Genomic DNA, 21,125 nt, shown 5'->3' with positions numbered 1-21,125 from the left:
GACCGCATCTGGCTTTACTTAGGCAGAGAATAGTGGCAGATTTTACCTGGAGAGGCTGCAGCCCATAGGTAAAAATTATCACTGGTGTATTGTATGCCCATTCAACTCAATATCATGTGCTTTGTGAGCATGCATATATTCTAGCAGCTGCACATCTCAATTAATAACTGTGACTTGCACTGTGTTGGTCAGAGCAAGGTAAAATACACAGACACTGAGCACAATCAAGATATTTGTATTGTGTTGTATGTGGAAATCTACGACAAATTATGTAAAGTCATACAAACACAGGTCCATAATTATGGGGTGTGGATGGTGCTTAACACACAGCACATTTGCCCTGTGGGTTCAAGTGGGCTCAGTAAACATTAAAGTACAAATAAATGAAGCAAGTGACAGTAAGCTGCAAATTGAAGCAACTTTCAATTATCCGCTTCGTCCACCATCGGTCGGTTAAGAGCATATTGTATTTATGGGGACTTTCCAATAACTGAGCACATCTTAATAGAACTATGTAGGAAAGTAGACACACTTAAGCACAAGGGGTCCACAGTTTATGCCAGTCATTAATTACCCTGATTGCAAGTTAATATTTAAATAGCGGTAACCTCAGTGCCCCCATACTGTTGGACGTTATGTCAAATCTAAAATTGTACTGTTAAAAAACTGAAAATGTAAAATGAATGAAAGAAGAATTACTGGAAAATATGCCGGTGTTAGTATAGGGGACACAGATGAAGCATGAATGTACTCACAGATAGTGTATTAATGAATTCAATAAGGTTCACAACAGATGGGTAACAATACCACATGATCTTCGACACAATAAACATCTACTCTAACATAATAAAAGAAACAAGTGCACTTAAATGCTATTCTACAGTATATACTGGTAGAACTGGACTGAGTGACCAGCATTTGACCTGCTAACCTTCCTGTAATCTGCTCAGCTTCAGGCAATATTACATTGTATTCAGACACAATTAGACAACAGAACACTTTGGAGTCAGTGACCAATATCCATCTATCTAAACATCTAAAGACAGATTTGTACAAATACCCTGGGAGTGGTCCTGGAGAAAAATTGCCATTACTCACGCTTACCTCCATATACCTAATGCATGGGAAATCTTCATGCAGTAAGTACAGTAGATTTGCAGGGTCAATTGCTGTGGTACCAGATAAATAAAGAGGTCCTAATGGGCAGTAATACCAATAGGCTCTCCAAAGAAATCAAACCTGATAAGTTCAGATATTACATTTACATAGATCTTAATATATTTGCTTGGAAGTCTTGAAGGTATAGGAAGGGAAGATAGGTCTAATGCAGTACCAGCGGCTCAGGAACTTTGATTTTAGCTAATATTTGTGAACTTAGGGCAGATTTATGTTTGCAAACCATGGATCTGTTTTAAAGAAATATGCTAATGCTAAAGCCACTGGATTGGCCATTTGGTTCATATCTGCCATCAAATGTTATATTTCTATGAAAACGATAGTACAAAGAGCAGCATATCACAGAGTAGTTTTGTGTAGCATACTACCAGGGGATTCTATAACACTGACACTATCCCAACAGTATAACTATGACCCTATACTATAACACCGACCCTATCCCTATAACTCTAACCTTATACTACTAATCTCAAGGCCCGTCGATGGACGGGTGAAAGTTTATGCTTATGCAATTCTCAAAAGTTTTGTAAAGTGAAAATGTCTTTCATTTAATGGACCCTTATAGGCCTTTAAACACTTTGGTGGTATGGCCGGAAATTTCTCAGGCTGAGGAAATTCCGGGGCATGTCAATGTAAAGAAAGGGTGGACCAGTGATGCCTCCAACGGTGAGCCACTGGCACACCACTATCCTCCCCTGTCACTGATACTCTCACTCTCCCCCCCCCCCCCAATTTGCTGATCCTCCCCATCACCGATCCTCCCTGTTGCCACTTGGGGAGGATTGGGGTGACTCGGGGAGGATCAGGGCCGTTCAGAAAGGTTCGGCCCCCTCAACTATTCGTGTGTTCTAGCATCCAAACACAGGAATTCCCAAACAGACCAACGGCTGAGCACCCAAACACCAAATGCTCCCGTGCCCCCCAATCGGCCCGAGCTTCTCCAAGCTGCCGCAAACAGCCAAAACAGCAGCCCAAGGGGAGCAGCGACTGCTGCAAGCAATATTGAAAAACCAGGAGATTTTCAGGGCAGCTGGAGGCTCATTTTAAAAACAGGAGTCTCACTTTAAATGCGGAAGGGTAGGCAAGTCTAATGTAGCCTAGGGCATAACAACCAGAGGTGCAGGGGGTGCAGCTGCTGCTATGGTGCCAGAGCTAAAGGGGGAGGGGGAACATCTTCCCCGTGTAAGGTACATGTGTAATATACATTTTCCTCCACTGGTTGGTACTGTACATAGTGGCCCTTAAATATATCTGCTATGGAGACTGCAAATATATATTTAAGCCATTGCATGTAGCCCAGAAATGTTAGAATTTACTTTTACACAGCAATTTAGATCCCAGTTTGAACACATTCCACCCAAATCTGTTTGTTACATCTGCCCCACCTGCAGTGCAGCTTGACTTTGCCCTATATTGTGAATCAGAATCAGCTTTATTGGCCAGGTATACTTGCGTATACTAGGAATTTGATTTGGATTGCTGCGCAACAGCCATTTAGATAACAGTAAAAACAGTGACAGTACAGATATACATAACACATACAGGTATATGCTCGATGTGCCCTGGGGATTGTAGATGCAGGGAACATATATTCGTTGAGCTGCACAGCGCCTAAGCACAGCACTTTTCTTCCATAGCTGGCACACCCTGCCAGCTTGTTGCTGGCAGGGTGTGCAACCGGTGATGGTGCAGTATACAGGCTTTGCATACAGTGGGGGTGGAGATACATGGTACAAATAATGGTAAATAAATAGTAAACAAAAAAAGTAATACATAGCTTCCATCAGCTTAGAGTCTGGGAGAGATGGTAAATGGTGAAAAATAAAAATAAAATCATGCAATGTGCGGGTGTAAGTCTAAATCCAGTCCAAACTCCAGTCAAACTCATGCTTCAGCTGACATGCTTGAGATGCAGGCTAATATGGCAGGCAAGCCTTGAGCAGGCTTCCAAATATTTGAATAGGGGTATTGTGAATTTTGTGTGTTTAATTTGTCTATATAATGTGTTGTTTATTTATACACATTAAAAATTTGGCAAATTAATGTTATTTATACTGTCTACAGCAGATGATTAATTTTCATATGTGAAAAAAACGTAGTCTGCATAGCTGCGCCTCAATTCCAAAATGTATTAATATTGTAGATGTGCCATAAGTACATGAAAGTAGTCTGTGTGGGCACAAGGAGCTCTAGTGCATGTGAATCTTCCACTAGTTCAGCTACTCCACTGTATTCTCATATAGAATAGGAGACTGAAAATCAAAAGATTACATAGCAATTATTTTCAAACAAAGAAACAAAATACTAAAACTAATCATGCTAATTAAGACTAATGATAAAGATGACTATTAATGCTATTTTCTTCATATTTGATATTAAAATGGACAAAGTCAACACAAAACATAATTGCTCATAATCTACAATCAAAACATCTTAATAGTTTTTTCAATTTTCGGAATACGTAGGAACAAATCTAGATCAAATCAAGCTACATATATTTTCTGAGAGGCCATACACAGAAGTAAAAGAATTGGAGCAGCCTATCTACAATTGTTATAGGATGTAGTCAGTATCAATAACAACTGAATATTAAGTATACCCAATAGTATCTGCATTCCTGACAATAATTCTAAAATATATACAGTTAATTGGCAAGTGCAATCAGCTGTACAAAAAGGGGTTTTCTTTTGTGGAGGCACACGCTTAAAAATTATAATAGTATGCATCCATGGGTGGATTCAGGGGGGCACCTGTGCAGGTGCCCCCCCCTATCATTTCTGACATAACTCATTTTGTTACTGAGGACCAGGGACTGACCCTGCGCTGCTAGCCCCCCGGGAACCAGAGATACCACCTGGTAAATCTGGAACGTTTTCCCCAACACAGGACCCGCTAATTCCGACTCCCACCTGGTTCCGATAGCTGCCAGTCCTTCCCCCCAGCATCACAGAAGCTTGTGGTTGATCTCGTTTTAACCCAAATCGCTGAAGCCTTCAATATGATACCAGGTCCATACGGGTCAATTGGTTCCGGAGATATTGCAGGTAAACTGATTTTTTTATTTCTGAAATGTAATTTCATGGCTGTTTATGTTCTTTGAGGGCAGATTTCTCTGGAACCAAACGGCTCAGTTTCACGGGACCAAAATAATTTGAAGCTCACTCAAAGATTCTCATGTAAATGGGTCAGTTGGTTCCGAAGATATAGCCGGTTAAACAATATAGCTGGTTAAAGGGGGGGGGGGGGTTGTTTTCTCTCCCCCTCACACCAGAAAATGCAGGGACTAGGCTGGTGTGAAATGGGCAAACCTGGGTATGTCCCTGCATGATCCTGTGACCATATTCGCAGGTAAGTCCCTGCATTTCCTGGTGTGAAAGGGGTATTATTTCAAATAGCCGGGACCTGCAGTGCTCTAAATACAGCTGGCATTAGCTTTATGTTAATTTTGTCTCAATCCATGTGGCACTATGTGAATTTTGTCTCAATCCATTTGGCATCATGTGTAAGGGGCAAGTATAATAGGGTCTAGTATTTTGTTGCATAATGTGTAGAAGCTGTAAATGGTGTGGTACCCTACACTAAAGGACATGCCCCCTTTTCAGTGGCCACACCCCCTTTTCCAGAGCCCGTACAACTACATCCTACACTTTTGTCGCCAAGGTGGGCCTGTGTACCTTAAACGCCATGGCCAATTTTCCACCCACTCTCTGCTCTCCTCCTCGCCGCTTTCTTAGCATGTACACTGGCACCACCCCCTCCCAAACCCTCTCCTATCATGGGGCCCCCCCTGTCATTTTCTCCTGGATCCTTCCCTGTATGCATATAAAACTTAACCTTTATCACTCTACTATTTTAAAAATAGTTAATGAGATAACAATTATATAGGTAGCTTACATAAAACAAATATTCTGAATATATGTAATTTTTGTGTAAATAACACAATTTCATCTGTATCCCAAAAAACGGAGGCTGTGATTTTGCCAGCCAGCGGCTGAAGCTGAAATTTCTTTGATGAGATGAGCTTGAGTGTTTCCAGTGCATGCTCTGTCTTTTAAACTCTGGATCTAAATTGTGAATCCATGGCTCGTCCATTGTCAAATAATGTTCCAAAAACCTGTTTGGATTTACATGATAGATGGCCAAAGACAACATGTCAACCTCATTGTCTCTGATCAGGTTTCAACATCCTCAGAACCCATCTTGATGACACCTGGAATAAATATATACTGGGCAAAATAAGGAACTATCAGGAACACTTTACCTTGAGGTTTCTGATGAGGACACAGGGGCATTCATTTAAACTGGAGAAAAGGAGAATTCGGACCCTATGAAGAAGGGTTTCTTTACGGTTGGGGCAGTAAAGGTTTGAAACTCTCTGCCAGAGGAGGTGGTGGAATGGAGAAGCATTTACTGGATAACAACATTCAGGGTTATATCCATCACCCTACGGGTTAATGAAGGGAATAGGGAGATAAGTGTTGACAACAAATTCATTACATAGCTCCAGGTTAAAACGTAATAATTACAGGCTGAACTTGTTGGACATAAGTCTTTATTCACCCTTACTTATTATGTAACTATGGGGTAGATTTATTAAGCTCAGTGAAGTGATAAAGTGTCTGGTTTTTATCACTGGCCAATCAGTTCCTACCTATCATTTTTCAAAACAAGCCTGTAGATTCACTAGTAGGAGCTGATTGGTCTGTGATAAAAACCAGACAGTTTATCACTTCACCGAGCTTAATAAATCGACCCCTATGTTACTTGTGCAGACACAGTGGGGGGAAATTTACTAAAGGAAATTTGTAAAAAAATAGGTGTATTTGTATCCAGAAATACACTCATTTTTAACATTTACTATCCCGAAAATACGGCAATTCGTATTCGTATTGATGTGCTAGCAATACGAATACAAATTGCCGTATTTTTGGGATAGTAAATGTCAAAAATAAGTGTATTTCTGGATACAAATACACCTATTTTTTACAAATTTCCTTTAGTAAATTTCCCCCAATATGTCATTCAATATGGCTTGAATTCTGGAAGATAGTATGCCAGTAATATTTCTAAATGTTGAGTGGTCAGCTCATGGATTTTTTTGACATTTTACAGATTGCTCACGTCCACAGGCCTCCCACTTTTAGCACCACCTTCACCTGACTGCCTTCCACATCTGAATTCACAACACCACTTTTTTCACTGACCTATATGATGTACCAGATTCCCATAATGTGTTTTGCAATTAGGTGTTCTAAATTTTAGCATCATCATTTGCAAATATTTAATAATGTCTGGAATTTCAGTATTTTCCATTTTTTCAACTTTTAGCGAAATTGTTCCATTTATTATTCGATATCTTCACAAATAAAATAATTGTTCTGTCATTTTATTCAATATCTTCAAAAATAAAATAATTGTTCTGTCATTTTCAAACTTTCTACTAGGACCTCTAGTCCATACATCAGGACCCAGACTTTTGAATTCACCCTCATAGTTGCATGTGATCATGGAGGATTACTGTTGCCAAATCATTGTTTGCATAAAAAAGGTATGTACTATCCCTTTAACAATCTAGGTGTTCAAGTCTATAGGCTACTAATTTTGGTAGGGAAATCTGCATTTTGGCAGGACAATGAACATATATATCAATGCCAGTGTCTTAAAACACTGGAATGCACCTGTCTGGCTCTCTTTTTCCTTCCAGGAATTATTTTCCAGATGCTCATGGCTTGAACCCTCTTCTCCCTGTTTGCTGCTGTCTTCTCTTTTGGAAGGTCTACCTCTGCCTACGAAATGAAGCCACTTTGATTGCCAGCTAATAAAAGATATTGCAAGCGATTAGTACTGTATTTACAGGTGAGCCATGTTTGGTATGATGGTGGTGCCACATGCAAATTGTCATTGGCAAGTTCTTCTTGAGATGCGCCTCTGGCATAGACAAAATCACTCAGTCAAGATCGCTGTTGCATGTACTGTAGTCAAATCGCTTAGTCAAAATCGCTGTTGTATCCAGTAGCGGCCCGTACCTTTACTGGGGAGGAGGGCTGCCGGGGTACCACAATGGAGGCACCTCCCCATCCCCCTGTTACCGCCACTGGTCGCTGCAGATTCCCGGCACCTGTGCTCTGATGACAGGCGCCCAGACTGGTGCATGCACAGTACAAACATCTGTACTGTGCATGCGGCCAGCTTTTATGGGCTGCTTCGGCTACAGCCCATAGAAGGAATCATGATCCCGGTGCATGTACAATACAAATGACAGGCACTGGGACCAGTGCAGCAAATTCGCACGGCAGCCCGCAGAAAGGCATCCCGGAGGGAGGTAACACCTCCCAATGGGACTGCCTTAGTGACTGGCTGGTCGGACTACCAATAGGAAGTCACTGCCAGTCACAGTGAAGCTAGTGCAGTCTCACAGACCGCATTTGGCTTCACTACAGTGGCAGATTTTACCTGGGGTAGCTGCAGCCCATAGGTAAAAAACGCCACTGGTTGTATCTAGTCAAATCACTTAGTCAAAATCGCTTAGTTAAAGTCGCTCACTAGCAAAAATTGCTCCATGTGTAGTGTACCACCCTTAACTCTCCCTGCACACTTTTCATTTGTTACACCAGCAGTGCACATGGTGTTGCCCATTTTGAAACAAATTTGCACTGCGATAAAGTTTTAATTAGGCCCCATGTACTATAGGATGCCTGGTGGGAGTGATACAGCAGTTCTCAGACATTTCTGTTAATGTTGGGCATCTTTTTTGCCCACAATGCATCTTTTTTGCATCAATATGCATATAAGTAGAACAAGCAGCTTGGGCTGAGTAAAATTATATACTATGTGCGACTTATGTATCTGCAAGCAAAACACTCACAGTTCTGAATATTGTCCTTTTTCAGTTAGTGTTCGAGTTGCATTTGGGCTGCCCAACATTGAATATTCTGCTGCAGTTAGTGCTGCTTCTAGGGGCACAAACAGAAGAAAGCTTACATTTTCAGAAACAGACATGAGATTCAAACATTAGATGTACTGTGTACTGTGCAAATAGGTGTTAATACCTGTATGAAGTAGAAACAGGTGATGGCAATCATACATTAAGAGGAAAGTCCAGGAACAGAGCATTGTGTTCCTCCTGGTGAGGTTCATGTTGGGAGGTATGCTACAGGCTATAATGTAAATTATACATGACTTTCCACCTTTAGGGGGTTATTGAGTAAGGATCTCCTAAGTAAAATTGCCCTCTAATGGGCAAAACCATGTGCACTGCAAGTGGGGCAATTGTAACATGTGCCATGCTTGCCTACCTCTCCATGAGGAAGAAAATGCTCTGTTCCTGGACATCCCTGGTAATGTAGGATTGCCAGCACCTGTGGTGAAACACCTTTCTTATCAATTACCTAGTTCCCCACAGGTAATGGCAATCATACATTACCAGGAAAATACAGGAACAGAGCATTTTCTCCCTCATGGAGCGGGTCAGGTAGGGAAGTATCATGTGCAGAGGGAGCAAAGGTGTGTACACCTGGTGCGATTTCTGCTAGTGGACGATTTTGTCTAAGCTATTTTGACTAAGCAAGTTTGACTAGATGCACTGGCAATTTTGTCTATGTTCATGGCTTTGATCTATAGAAAGAGCAAAAGGTTGGAAGAACGTCTGCAATCCAGTCAAAATTGCCTTGCCTGCACAGTCTATTTTGCTATGCGATACCGAATTACCGGGGCCGTGCATCGGATTCAGCTGCATGTTTAATGAGATTTTGTTATATCACAAAGCAACTGTTTGCAATGATCTCAGGAAAAATCTATTCAAAATAAAATTACTTTTGTCACCGGATTAAGCCCATTAGTAGGTAACTACCAAGAGCAACTAAGGCGCTGTGGCCAATAGTCATGAGTAATAAAGGTCTAAAGTGTTTTAAAAATACTAGTCTTATGCCAAGTTATAAAAGGCAGGGCCGGCGCTAGCCGCTCAGCGGAGCCTGCAAGGCAGGGAGGCGCCTGGCTGGAGAGGCGCCAGCCTCTCCCTGCTGTGCTGACCCTGCTGCTGTGCACTTCTGCTACTGCCCACGCTGCGCCTGTCAACTTGTATGAATGACAGGTCAGCTCAGCGCAGCGCAGGCGGCAGCTTCACAAGCGGCTCCCCCTCTCTGTCGGCACCATCCAAAACAATTAATTTCTTCCTCTACACCCGGCGCCTATGGTTCCGTCCCATCATGTGAGCAGCAGCCTCTTTCCCTCCTACCCACTTCCTACATATTGTTCCGGCCTTGCCCCAAGCACCTATCTTCCTCCCTACTGGTGCTGGCGCGCTCCTTCCCTTCCAGGCAATGAAACAACCTCTGACCGCTTTTTGCCCAATGTTCTCAGCCTGGGTGCAATCAGGTAGGCAGCCCGCAGGCACCCATGTTAATTTTTATACACATACAGTATGTGTATATATCTTTTCAGCACTACAACCTCCTTTTTTTTTATACAACATATGTGTGGGTGGGTAGATATATAAATAATTGCTTATGTTAATTGATTTAGGATATATGATTGTTTTGGGTGATGGGATTCTTTTGGTATTTAATTATTGTTTGTTTATTTATTTTTCATAATTTTTTCATAATTTTTAGAGTTTTAAATGAGTAATTTTGTGATTAGTGGATTTTTCATTAGTTGTTGATATATTTAGTTTTATGGATTGAGTGCTTACACATTCAGGGCCTTATTCTGATCCCTTTGCTCCCCTGCCGTTTGCACGGGGAGCGTTGTTTGGAATCTGCGCAGATGCCAGGTGCGAGTGAGCATGGCAAACTGCATGTTTGCTGTCTCATTTGCATGCACAAGTGCGGGCAGAGGGAGTGGGGCGGCGGCGGATGGATGTTCCCATGGAAGTGAGGCAGTGATGCGGCTGTCTGGGGCGGCCCACCTGGTCATCATACTGGGCTCACGCAAAGCTAAGGCACCTGAGAGGGCCTTTCTTTTGCTTGTACGCACCAAATCATTCGATGGTCGATGATATTCGGAGACCATCGAATGATTTGGTCCACCCCCTAAAGGCTGCAAATGTATGTTTATAAATGTATGTTTTTAAAATGGAAAGTATTATGCGGCCATGCTTCTTGTAAGATCCAAGTTCTTTTTTTTTTTGTTGCAAAGGCGCAAAATTATATTTCGCAGGAGGGCGCCAAGCACCCTAGCCCCGGACCTGATAAAAGGGGTCACAACATCTAAGATATACTTGTAAAAACTAATCATACTACTGTACATAAAGGAAACTTTCTTTTTCAAAAAACGGGGATCTATGGAATATTTATCATGTACTGCAATTATGTGGAAGCAGGACCATAATTTAAAACCCTCACACAGATCAAAAATATTGCATCAATTATACTTTGACATGCACCACCCCTTATATTATTTATATCATCATATGTCTGTGTGGACTGGTCTATGCTGGGCAGACTATAAGAAATTTTTGATCCAAAGAATAGCGATACGAGCTGCGCTAGAAGAAAAATCATGGACCAACCAGTGCTGAAATTTGGACGTACTTATCTAGCTTTTGTTGTAAAATAATTGTCCACATACCCCCAATGCCTAGGGGAGGGAACGGTCAGAAAAACTTTCCCAATGTGAATCCAAATGGATCTACACCCTGAATAGCATAGTACCCAAGGGACTGGGGTGGTGGCGGCGCATGGACATGGGAACATCAAATGATTTCTCCTGCAGCGGGCATGAGCAAGGGGATGTGTCTTCATAACATCCACATAGCATGGTTTTGAGCAGCGGGCGGGGGGGGGGGTGTGTGCTTCATACGATTTTGAGTCTCTTGCAATATTACATCATTGGCATTTTTCATATATACATATTTATTATCCTGCCTGAGTTGAGGCGAGAATATTATATGTCATCTTGGAGGGACGGTCATTGTATGGTTGTTTGAATTCTCACATGCGAATCATTGGTGGTTGGGAACCAACTACTGTATATGGGTACACCTGCTTTTGTTAGGGTGTTATCACCATTTGGTGGAGGATCACTTAATTGAAATTACAACACTAGGAGGCACTGTTTTCACCATTTTGCAGATCATCATTTGAGGTTCTGAGTTGAACAAGAGCCTATTGGAGAACCAGCGGCCACCCTTTATAAGAGGAGAGTGTTCAGCACTTGAGGAAGAGGACTCCTTATTGATAAGGACTGTTTTTCTTGATCACAATAATAATTGTTTGAGAAATACGGGGGTAACACATATATCACTTTTTACACTCCGTTAGGGATTCAGTATGAAATCCCGGCGGTCGGGATCCCGGCGTTCAAAATCCCGACGCCGGAATCCCGACCGCCGAAATCCTGACAAGGGGGGACGTGGATCGCCCCCCCCTTGCGGGCTCGCTGCGCTCTCCACGCAGTGGGCCCGTTGCCTCGCTACGCTCGGCACGCTAATTTATTCTCCCCCCAGGGGTGTCGTGGACACCCACGGAGGGAGAAAGTGTCGGGATTCCAGCGTCAGGATTCTGAACGCCGGGATCCCGACCGCCGGGATTTAAACTGCATCCCCTCCGTTAGTGGCTGCATTCACAAGATATCTTGCCCAGGTGCCCTTAAGATCAGTAGCGTAGAAGAAGGGACAATTGGCACTCCAGGACTTCATTAATATGGTGAAGAATCACACAAACTTTATTGATGTTTTGAGAAACTAGTCCAACCCACTGATAAGGGGACTAGTTCCCCGAAACATCAATAAAGTTTGTGTGATTCTTCACCATATTAATAAAGTCCTGGAGTGCCACTTGTCCCTTCTTTTATACAATATATATATATATATATTTTGTCCCTGGCAACAAGCATGTAACCCCCGGGTGTGGTATATGGTCTCGACAGTCGTTAGCCCGACGTCGGGATCCCAGACAGCGGGGCAAGTGATACAAAGCCCCTAGCGGGCTCGCTGCGGGCATGGTGGCTCACTATGCTCGCCAGCTATTCTATTCTCCCTCTATGGGGGTGATGGACCCCCACGAGGGAGAATAGCCGGTGGCCTTCGGGACCCTAAGTGTCGGGGTTTTGACTGTCGGGATCCCAACTGCCGGGAAACTGTCCGGCACCCGTAACCCCCTGGCAACTAACTAAAATGCAAAAAAACCTGGAGGAGAATGAAATCCCTGGCTATGAGCATGTAACCCCTGGCAATGAGCATGTAACCCCAGTGGCAAAAAGCATGAAACCCCTGGCAACGAGCATGTAATTTCCATAATTGAGAAGGAAACCCCTGGCAACGAGTTTTTAATTAAAAAAAATGATAATAAATGTATGGGGGGTGTGCAAGAATTTTTTTTGCCACGGTGGTGCAAAATTTTTAGTTCCGCCACTAGACAACATCGCCTCTTTTAATTTTTAGAAGCTTTAGTAAATTTACCCCATGTGTCAATGTTGAAATTCCAGGTCTTGTCTCTATAACCCGCAACAATTTGCACCTGCCTATTGCAACTTTTTCCTCCATTTATCATTACACCCCACCTAATCTGTGGCTTATTCATTGCTCAAAACATGACTGTGCACCTTTATTTATAATGTATAAGCTTCTCAATTGCTGTAGCTTTTACACGCACGACATTAAAACCACTTGCCTCAAGTTATGTAACCAATATGTTTGTTTTATCTTCTCATTGTACTGTTCCATGGGAAAAAATAGTGTTGTATATATGAATAATATGATCCTCCTGCTGAAACCGTGCCAATCGGGTAACATTATTCAGACATACTGTACCTTCATATTTCATTACCTCAGATTCACATGTATTTTGATTTGTATCTTGCAGAGGAACCAGAAAGAAACCAGAGCAATCATACAAACACTAAGAAATGGAACCAGGAACAGAAGCAAACACAGAGTCCCATCCCTGAAAATAGAGCAATATTTAATTAGATGATGGCTTTGATTGGATATTCATGCCAAGTTAAAATACAAAAACAGGGGCACACATCATCTTTTATAACTCATGTCATCTTTATTGAAATCCTGCCTCTCTCATGTTTTCGGTTGCATATACACAGGGGTTAAAGAGAGCGTTCCGTCGCTTTCAATTCCACCTTCCCCTTTCCACATTCCTGGACTCGGCAGCATTATAATGGACGCTATTTTCACCTGCTCTGCTGTATGCGCCTACGTGTGCCATCTGCTGCCCCCGCCCATCCATCTTTAGCAATAGAAATGATGCATGGGGTATGTTGGTGCCAGATGGGGTATGTTGGTGCCAGGCAGTGCTACAATCAGCAGAGCAGAGTAACTTGGCCCGGCTACTCCAGTAACAGTACCCGTCCTCTGCTGGCAGCCGTAAGAATGAGATGGCCCCAAAGAGGAGCCACCCTGAGAGAAGAATGGAGAGGAGCCACGCAGACACCACACCAGGTTGCTGTTACTTATTGGGAACCCAGCCGAAAAGACTTAAGGACCCCATAAAAAACAACTCAGAGTGATGGCACTAAAATATATGAATGACACTGATGACTTAGAACAATTTTTTTTAAGTGACGAAGGGCCATATGCACTAAGCTTCAAAAGTGATAAAATGGAGTGATAGAGTGGAGAGAATCTGGCCCACAGTCTGTGACTTGGCAGGTAGGAGCTGATTGGCGGGATGTTTATCACTCTCCATTTTATCACTTTTGAAGCTTAGTGCATATGGTCCTTCAAAAATGTATTTTCCACTATCATAGTTCCTAAGCCCATGGTCAACAGTGTGTTTATGTGTGCATATGACATCGATCTCAGTATATTAAGGTTTTATCCCTTTCTCTTGTAATTCACTAATTTGTGGTTCCAGTGTATCTTTCAGTACCCGTTTATACCCAAAATATTTACACCCCAAATATTTTCTTTATTTAATCTGACCATCATCAACCACAGAGTCAGACCTAGGCATAGGCAATTATCTAGGGCATCTGGAAATTCCGAAGTCATCAGGGCAGGCCAGTTAGTGTTTTGCCACTACTGCCTAAACCTATCTCAGAGTAGCTCTGGTTAATCATGGTACCAAAGGGGAGGGGTTGACCTTGTTTCACCACCTCTCCATGACACTTTAAGCACTGCATATATGTACAGATGTGATTCAAAAACACGGGAGTTCCATAAAGATGACACATGGGTTCTGAAAGATGATGCATGCCCTCATTTACACATCCAAAACTTGGTGTGAAGATCTGAGCAAAAAACGCAGATTATCTCTAAATTTAATAATAAATGGGCAAACCACATCATTGCCAGACCCCATAGAAATGTGCAATGCACCCCCTCTCAGTACAGGCTTCACCTCAAAGGCTCCTAGTAACCCCACAACATGCAAGCAGTTGTGGGATTACCACCATCAATGGGGGTTACAGCTGGAGGCACCCCTTCACCCCAGGACCCATAAATACAGCATTCCATGCAATGGTGGTAGTCCTGCCACTGGTAAATATCATGATCCCATTGTATAAACATCCTCCAAAAGCTGTATGGTAAAAATTCACAGAGACTAATACCTACAATTCTAGAGCAATTCTCCGGTACACATATGTTCCTTATAGTAGTTGTTAATTAAGAGGGCATCAATATACTGTCATGAAAAGGTTTAATATTTTGATGTGGATATGCTGTCCTGACCCATGAAACCTGCTGTAAATGAGTTTCTTGACTCAAATCCGCTGTTAATGTAGAATATATAGAGGTCCACAGCAGCAGAGCACGACCCCCAATCTGCCAGTCTCATGCTGGAAATCTGTGCAGCATAAGCTGGCAAGAGTTGACCTGTCATCAGTCTGCCAGTCTCCGAGTGTAAGGCGGCACCCTACAGTTTACACTACAGCCTATGAATACAATAAAGAGAGGTTCCTTTGAAAGGAAGGCTGCTTGCTAAAGAGGAGACCATTAGATCATGGTAATTATTCCATTTACATCACACAGTGTCACAGTGGGACGCAAAGATTTCATCAAACACTTCTCTTCACCCAGTTCTGGGCTGCTAATGAGGCAGACTGGACGCCTTTGTGTTACCAATTTACTCATGTAGCCTGGCTATCCAGCTAGCAACAGCTTTGTGCACAAAACAGGCCGTCCCTTTCAGAACCATTTATTCCCCGCCAACCTTTGACCTTCAGGGTTGTGACATCAGCAGGCAGATTTGTGATCATTTTTATTGGCAGACACTCTGCTCTTGTTCTGTGCCTTTAACTCCGTCTCCTATTTTGTAGCTATACGTACTGCTCCGACAAAGCATCTGCCAAAAGACTAGAAAGTGGGCCAGAGACTCACAAAGAGGCCTCTTATCTCGCTATAAAAAGCCTTATAGCCCCTGAAATAATGGCAGTAATAACAGGAATTTAATTGTCTAGATTATCAAATCAGCTAGACGCTGAAATATTCAGCTAATTGCATCAAATACTAATAAAGCTTTAGGATATTCTGCCTAAAAATAAACAATTTTTAGTTTCAGGTTAGGTCAATATATCTATTTATATTATACAGGTAAAGGAACACAATTATTGCATGCGGTAATCATCATATGCAGGTGTGTTATCTCTGGGCCTGATTCAGAGGTTTACACAGGTGCCCAATGTTTATTCTCCTGCAGATGCATCTGCGCATGTGCGGCCATAGTGTGGATTAGGATGCAGAGTGATTGGCAGGCAGTGACTGTGGGAGGTAACAGAGGTGGCTGCTGAAACTTTGGCCAATGATGCATCCTCCAACCAATGGTTCTGGTCCCATCTTAGTTGCCATGGACATTCTGAGCAACTATAGGTAGTAGTGACCAATATACACGTGATGGTTCGTCTTTGTACACAAGCAGCTGGACCAGTGACACTGGTGGTATGCTTCTCAATGTAAATCCCAGTTGCAGAATTAGCCCACAGTATCTCCTCACATCCCTTGCATACAAAGACACAGCGGTGACAGGCATTATACTCAACTCTGAATCAGGCCCTCCATCATATAATATAAACAATGTTGCTGTGATTATCAAAGGGGTGGATGGAGCTGGAGCTCCAAGCTCTACATAAAAATAGCCCCACCATCATGACAATAAGCAGTCCCCAGCTGGCCGCATGGTCGGCCATAAATTATTTGGCACTGTTGTGTGAAATTGTAGATCCAAGTTAATTGAAATCAATAAAAAATAACTTCATTAGAAAAAAATTCTAAGAAATAATTACATGTTTGTACTTTACTATATTCAGGGAGACATTGGGGCTTTAAGTGTATGGGAAGACATGTCCAAACTGTGGCCCTCTGTCGAATTACACATCCCAGCACACCTTGCCATAGCTTTAGCATTCCCTAATAGCACAACTGTGGCAAGGCATGATGGGACATGTAGTTTCACAACAACTGCAGGGCCATAGTTTGGACATGCCTGATGTATGGGTTCTACATGCTTACATAACATTGTCCTCACCTCCTCCACTTCTCATAATAGGCCCTGCAAAATGTTCAGCTCCAGGCCCATTAGGAGGTTAATCTGGCCCTGGAGTGACTAATAACATATTGGGAAAATTCCATTATTCTTTGGCCTTTTTGCAGAATAAATGTGTGATCTAAAAAACATGGGAGACTTGCAAATCAGAGTTACATTACTATTATCAGTTCATTTAAATATAACATAGTACCCACATTGTAATGAATTACATTTTGTATACATCTGGCATATCAACCCACTTCTGAACAAGTGCTATAATGCCACATAAAAAGACATAACAGAAACTGGCCAACCAGACGTTGGACCTGCCCAGTCAGATCCAATCATGGAAGCTATTTAAAACCAGTCTAGTCTAACTGAACCTATAAAATACCTCTAGGTACTGGTTCTGTGCGCTGACCTCCCTCCGCCTCCATGAGACCGCCCACCCACCCAGGCTGCCTGCATTTCCCTCTTCCCAGACGCCACCCACACAGGCTCCATCCTCCCGCCTACCCGCCCAGGCTGCATCTGCCCGGCCGCATCGCACCACACCGCACCTGTAAGTAAATATGCGGGTGGCCGGTGTGGGTTTTGTATTTGTATGTTTTTGTATTAGGGAAGCCAATCCCGGGATCGGGCATTTTTCAATCCCGAATTCCGAGATTGAAAAAAATGCCCCTACTTGGATCTAATCATTATAATTTCTTTTAGCCACTTATCATGGTAATAAGTATTGCAGGCATTATACCATGAAACAAACATAGGGATATGTGCTCAGATAGGACCCCTTCCCTGCTATGTGTAAGTAAAGTAATTTCAGGGCAGACAGCACTATTGTCCATGAGTGTCCATGAGTGGTCATTAAGCCATGCATGTGAGGGTTGTCATTGGTGGGGAACTATCCTATGAGTCCCTCTCGGTGTTACTTGTGAGGTGTGCAGCACAAGGGCCTGATTCAGAGATGGACAGAAGTTCAAAGCCACTTTTAAATTGCTTTACCATCCTGGAAACATGCAGGAGATGTTGCAGTAGAATAGATCCCCCTGCATGTAGCTGCTCCTATCCCAGCCCGGCAAATTAAGTTTACCCAGCCAACCAATGGAACGGAGGTCTTCAAGGCCAGGAAGACTGCATTGTGACACACAGATCCTTGACACTCCCCTTCCAGACAAAGGGGGCAACAGGAGCACAGCCCTCCCCTGTCCCCTCCCCAACCCACTCAACGCTGCTGCCTGTTATTCAGGCAACAGCAGAGGGGAACTCTAAAAGGACCTTCAACAGCTACAGATTATCGATAATTAAAAATTTGCATGCTGTGAGACTGCTGCGTCCATCTCTGAATAGATCATATCTAGATTATATAGCCAATGCCATCTCAGGACACCATTAGTGACTGGTGCCAAGCTCTGAAATGCTTTGTATTCCAGACTTTGGTAAATCTGACAATTTAAGAGCCCTCATTAAAACCTACGCTGGCTGCTAGTGCAAGCAGAAATCCTATATAGATCTTTATGTATTTTCAACAAAAATACTTTAGTAAATATGCCACTAAATACTAAATACAAGCTTAAAACTTAAAGGTGGTTGAGGTAGAAATAATAATTAACAGGTTTAGGTTTATTTTTGGGGGTTTTCCAAAACAGCTCAATAAATGCATTGCTGAGTGGTGTTCAACAGGTATAGCTGAGGCTGAGTGATCTCGCTGTGACTTGTGGTGTCAGGAATAACCACAAAAGTCTCTTTTGTGGGACAGGTCCTGGGTCCAACGGCAAAAAAAGTCATAATGGGCAAAAGGAATAGGCAGAGTCCCAATTTTCAATGATAGTATGGTATGCCGGTTTCCTCCCACAAATCAAAAATACACTGGTACATTAATTGGCTCCAGACAACAGTTAACCCTAGTGTGTTTGTACATGGGTAGACCAGATGGGTTAAGTGGTCCTTATCTGGGTTTTTACCACATTTTGGTATGCAGGAAAAGCTGGTGATGCCCTATAGAAGCCTATGGCTTTAATACCACATCCCCCACAGCCTCTCACGAACTCCTGCAGCTCCCCCGTCACCTGTTTCCTGGGCAGACTTCTACTGTGCTGCAAGGACCAGTGACCTCTTTCTCCCTAGCCCCATACTTCCCCTTCCTGGTGGAGGGAGGAGGAGAGCCACGCGGAAGTAGCAACCGGGGGGGGGGGGGAGCTGCCGGGGACCCGCTCAACCCCAGCTTGAGCTGCCCTTTGTGATACTAATTGCATATGTTAGAGCATATGCGATTAGTATTATTGTGGTAGCTGGTGGAGGGGAGCAGTAAGGGGGTCAGATGGTTGTGTATCCCACCCCTGGAGAGCAAACTCCTGTTTGTCATCATCAAGACCCTTAGAAGATTCTCCTTCTTTTATCTCAATAGGCGCTCTTAGAATAAGAACTTAAGTTATTGGGGGAAATTTACTAAAGGAAATTTGTACAAAAAATAGATGTATTTATATCCAGAAATACATTTATTTTTTACATTTACTATCCCGAAAATACGGCAATTCGTATCCGTATTGATGTGCTATCAATACGAATACGAATTGCCATATTTTCGGGATAGTAAATGTCAAAAATAAATGTATTTCTGGATACAAATACACCTATTTTTTTTTACAAAGTTCCTTTAGTAAATTTCCCCCATTAGCTGTTTTCACTACAGAGATTATGAGCTCTCTCTACTATATATAAGGTTATTATCTGCAAGGTTTCTAAGCTGGTCTGCCCTCTCTGGAAGGGGCAGCCAGGCCGACAGTGTTGGGGTTACTTTGGTTGACTTTGGAAAGTTGGTGGAGCAGGAGTTGAATGATGCGTTTGTGTCATTGCAGCCCCACCACCACTATGCAATGCTGTGATGTGTGTGTGTGTGTTTGTGTGTGTGTGTGGGGAGCATGATAACATGATTTAGAATCATGTCTTGTGACACCCCGACCACCCACCCTAGTTAGTTGTGGTCAGTCTCCGGTAGACTTACAGTACCCCACTGGCTACCCAGGAACACAACCTGAGCTTCAGAAGCTTTCTGGATGTTCCAGGAGGGTAGTGATGTATGATTAGCTGTCTATGTTGCATATGAAATCATATGGTAATCGGGCTGTCCCAACATGACTTAAGATGCTACACATTTTGTCATAGAAGTCTTTAGTGTTCTGTCAGCCCCATTTGCTGCCTAGAAATACTGTAGATATGAAGGATTGGCACCCCATTGCTAGTTCTACTGGGCAGCCTCCAACCTCTGCTCCACTCTCAATGGAGGGCTCCAACTCTCCAACTAATGCTTTTGTGCTCGGGCTCCCAGACAGATGGCCAGTACAGCCTCCTAACTGCTGCAGGTACCTCAGCTTAACCTCCGCTCACTAACTGCCTCTCTTCTATCATCTGCGCCCAGCCTTCCAGCTGTTCTATCACTAAAGCCAACTTCGCTTGTAGCTGTGCAGTAAATGCAGGGCAATATGGCAGCCGCAATAGCTCACATATTGGGGGCACTACTGATGTGTACAGAACTGTTTATAGGGGTCAATCCAATTAGTTTCACTGAACTTGCGGGTGTCATTGATTCAGCAGTTGCACTTTACAGCAGTCCGAATTCGCACAAAAATGCTCGCTGCTCTATCGGGGCTTGTGCGAGTTAGGAGCCCATAGCAACATCCCATCTAAAACAGAACTCCCATCTTAACAAATAAATCCCATAGAGTCTATTTAATTTATGTGTACGACATTTTACACCTCAGCTGCACCTGTAATATGGAAGACCTACTTTGGAACATACAGAAGAAAGGGTTATGTTACTACCCCTATATCACTCATAAAAGCCATCCTTCAGTGAAAAATGCTAATTGTGAAAAGCATTGTAATAGCTGCCTGGGGCCACTGGTAGATAAAATTCCACACATTAAACTTGTTACAAATCTGCCCGACCCTAAGCAGCTTAAAAATGTGTTCCCATTACTTCTTATTAAAGAGAAAGAAAATAACAGACACTAATTCTAGGCTGAAGCACAGGTCTCGTAAAAAGGTAAGTCTGGGGATCATGTGACCAGGTTCAGTCAAGGTTACATCAGCTTTACAATAAATTAATTTAAATATGAATATGGATGAAACAATAATATTGAAGTAGTATTGGTTTTGAATATTACTACAAATGTTCTATAGAAGTCATTTACGGTATACTATTTAGTGCTACAGTTTTCAGTGAGTGTGCATTTATTAACAGAAGCAAAAATGTTATAATGTTTTGTCTGCAAAAATGAAAATAAAAAATATTTCTTTGAAATACATTTGTTTTGTTTATGTACATGTATTGTACAGTAATGTCTAAATATCGCCATTAAGTTTTCAAATTAAATCAGTTTTAAAAATGTACATTTTGATGTTTATAGCTCTTTGATTGCATTCAGAAAATTAGATGCTTCTGTTTTGGATTCTAATATGAAGATAAATATTTAAAAAATGTACACATTATCTGTTGGACTACTGAATCCCAAGTACTTCAGTGTTTGAAGCAGT

This window comes from Crinia signifera, chromosome 6 (genome assembly GCF_055691185.1).
Source record: "Crinia signifera chromosome 6, ASM5569118v1, whole genome shotgun sequence".
In the NCBI taxonomy this organism is placed as follows: domain Eukaryota; kingdom Metazoa; phylum Chordata; class Amphibia; order Anura; family Myobatrachidae; genus Crinia; species Crinia signifera.
The sequence above is the reverse complement of the archived record's forward strand: the minus strand, read 5'-3'. Positions refer to the sequence as shown.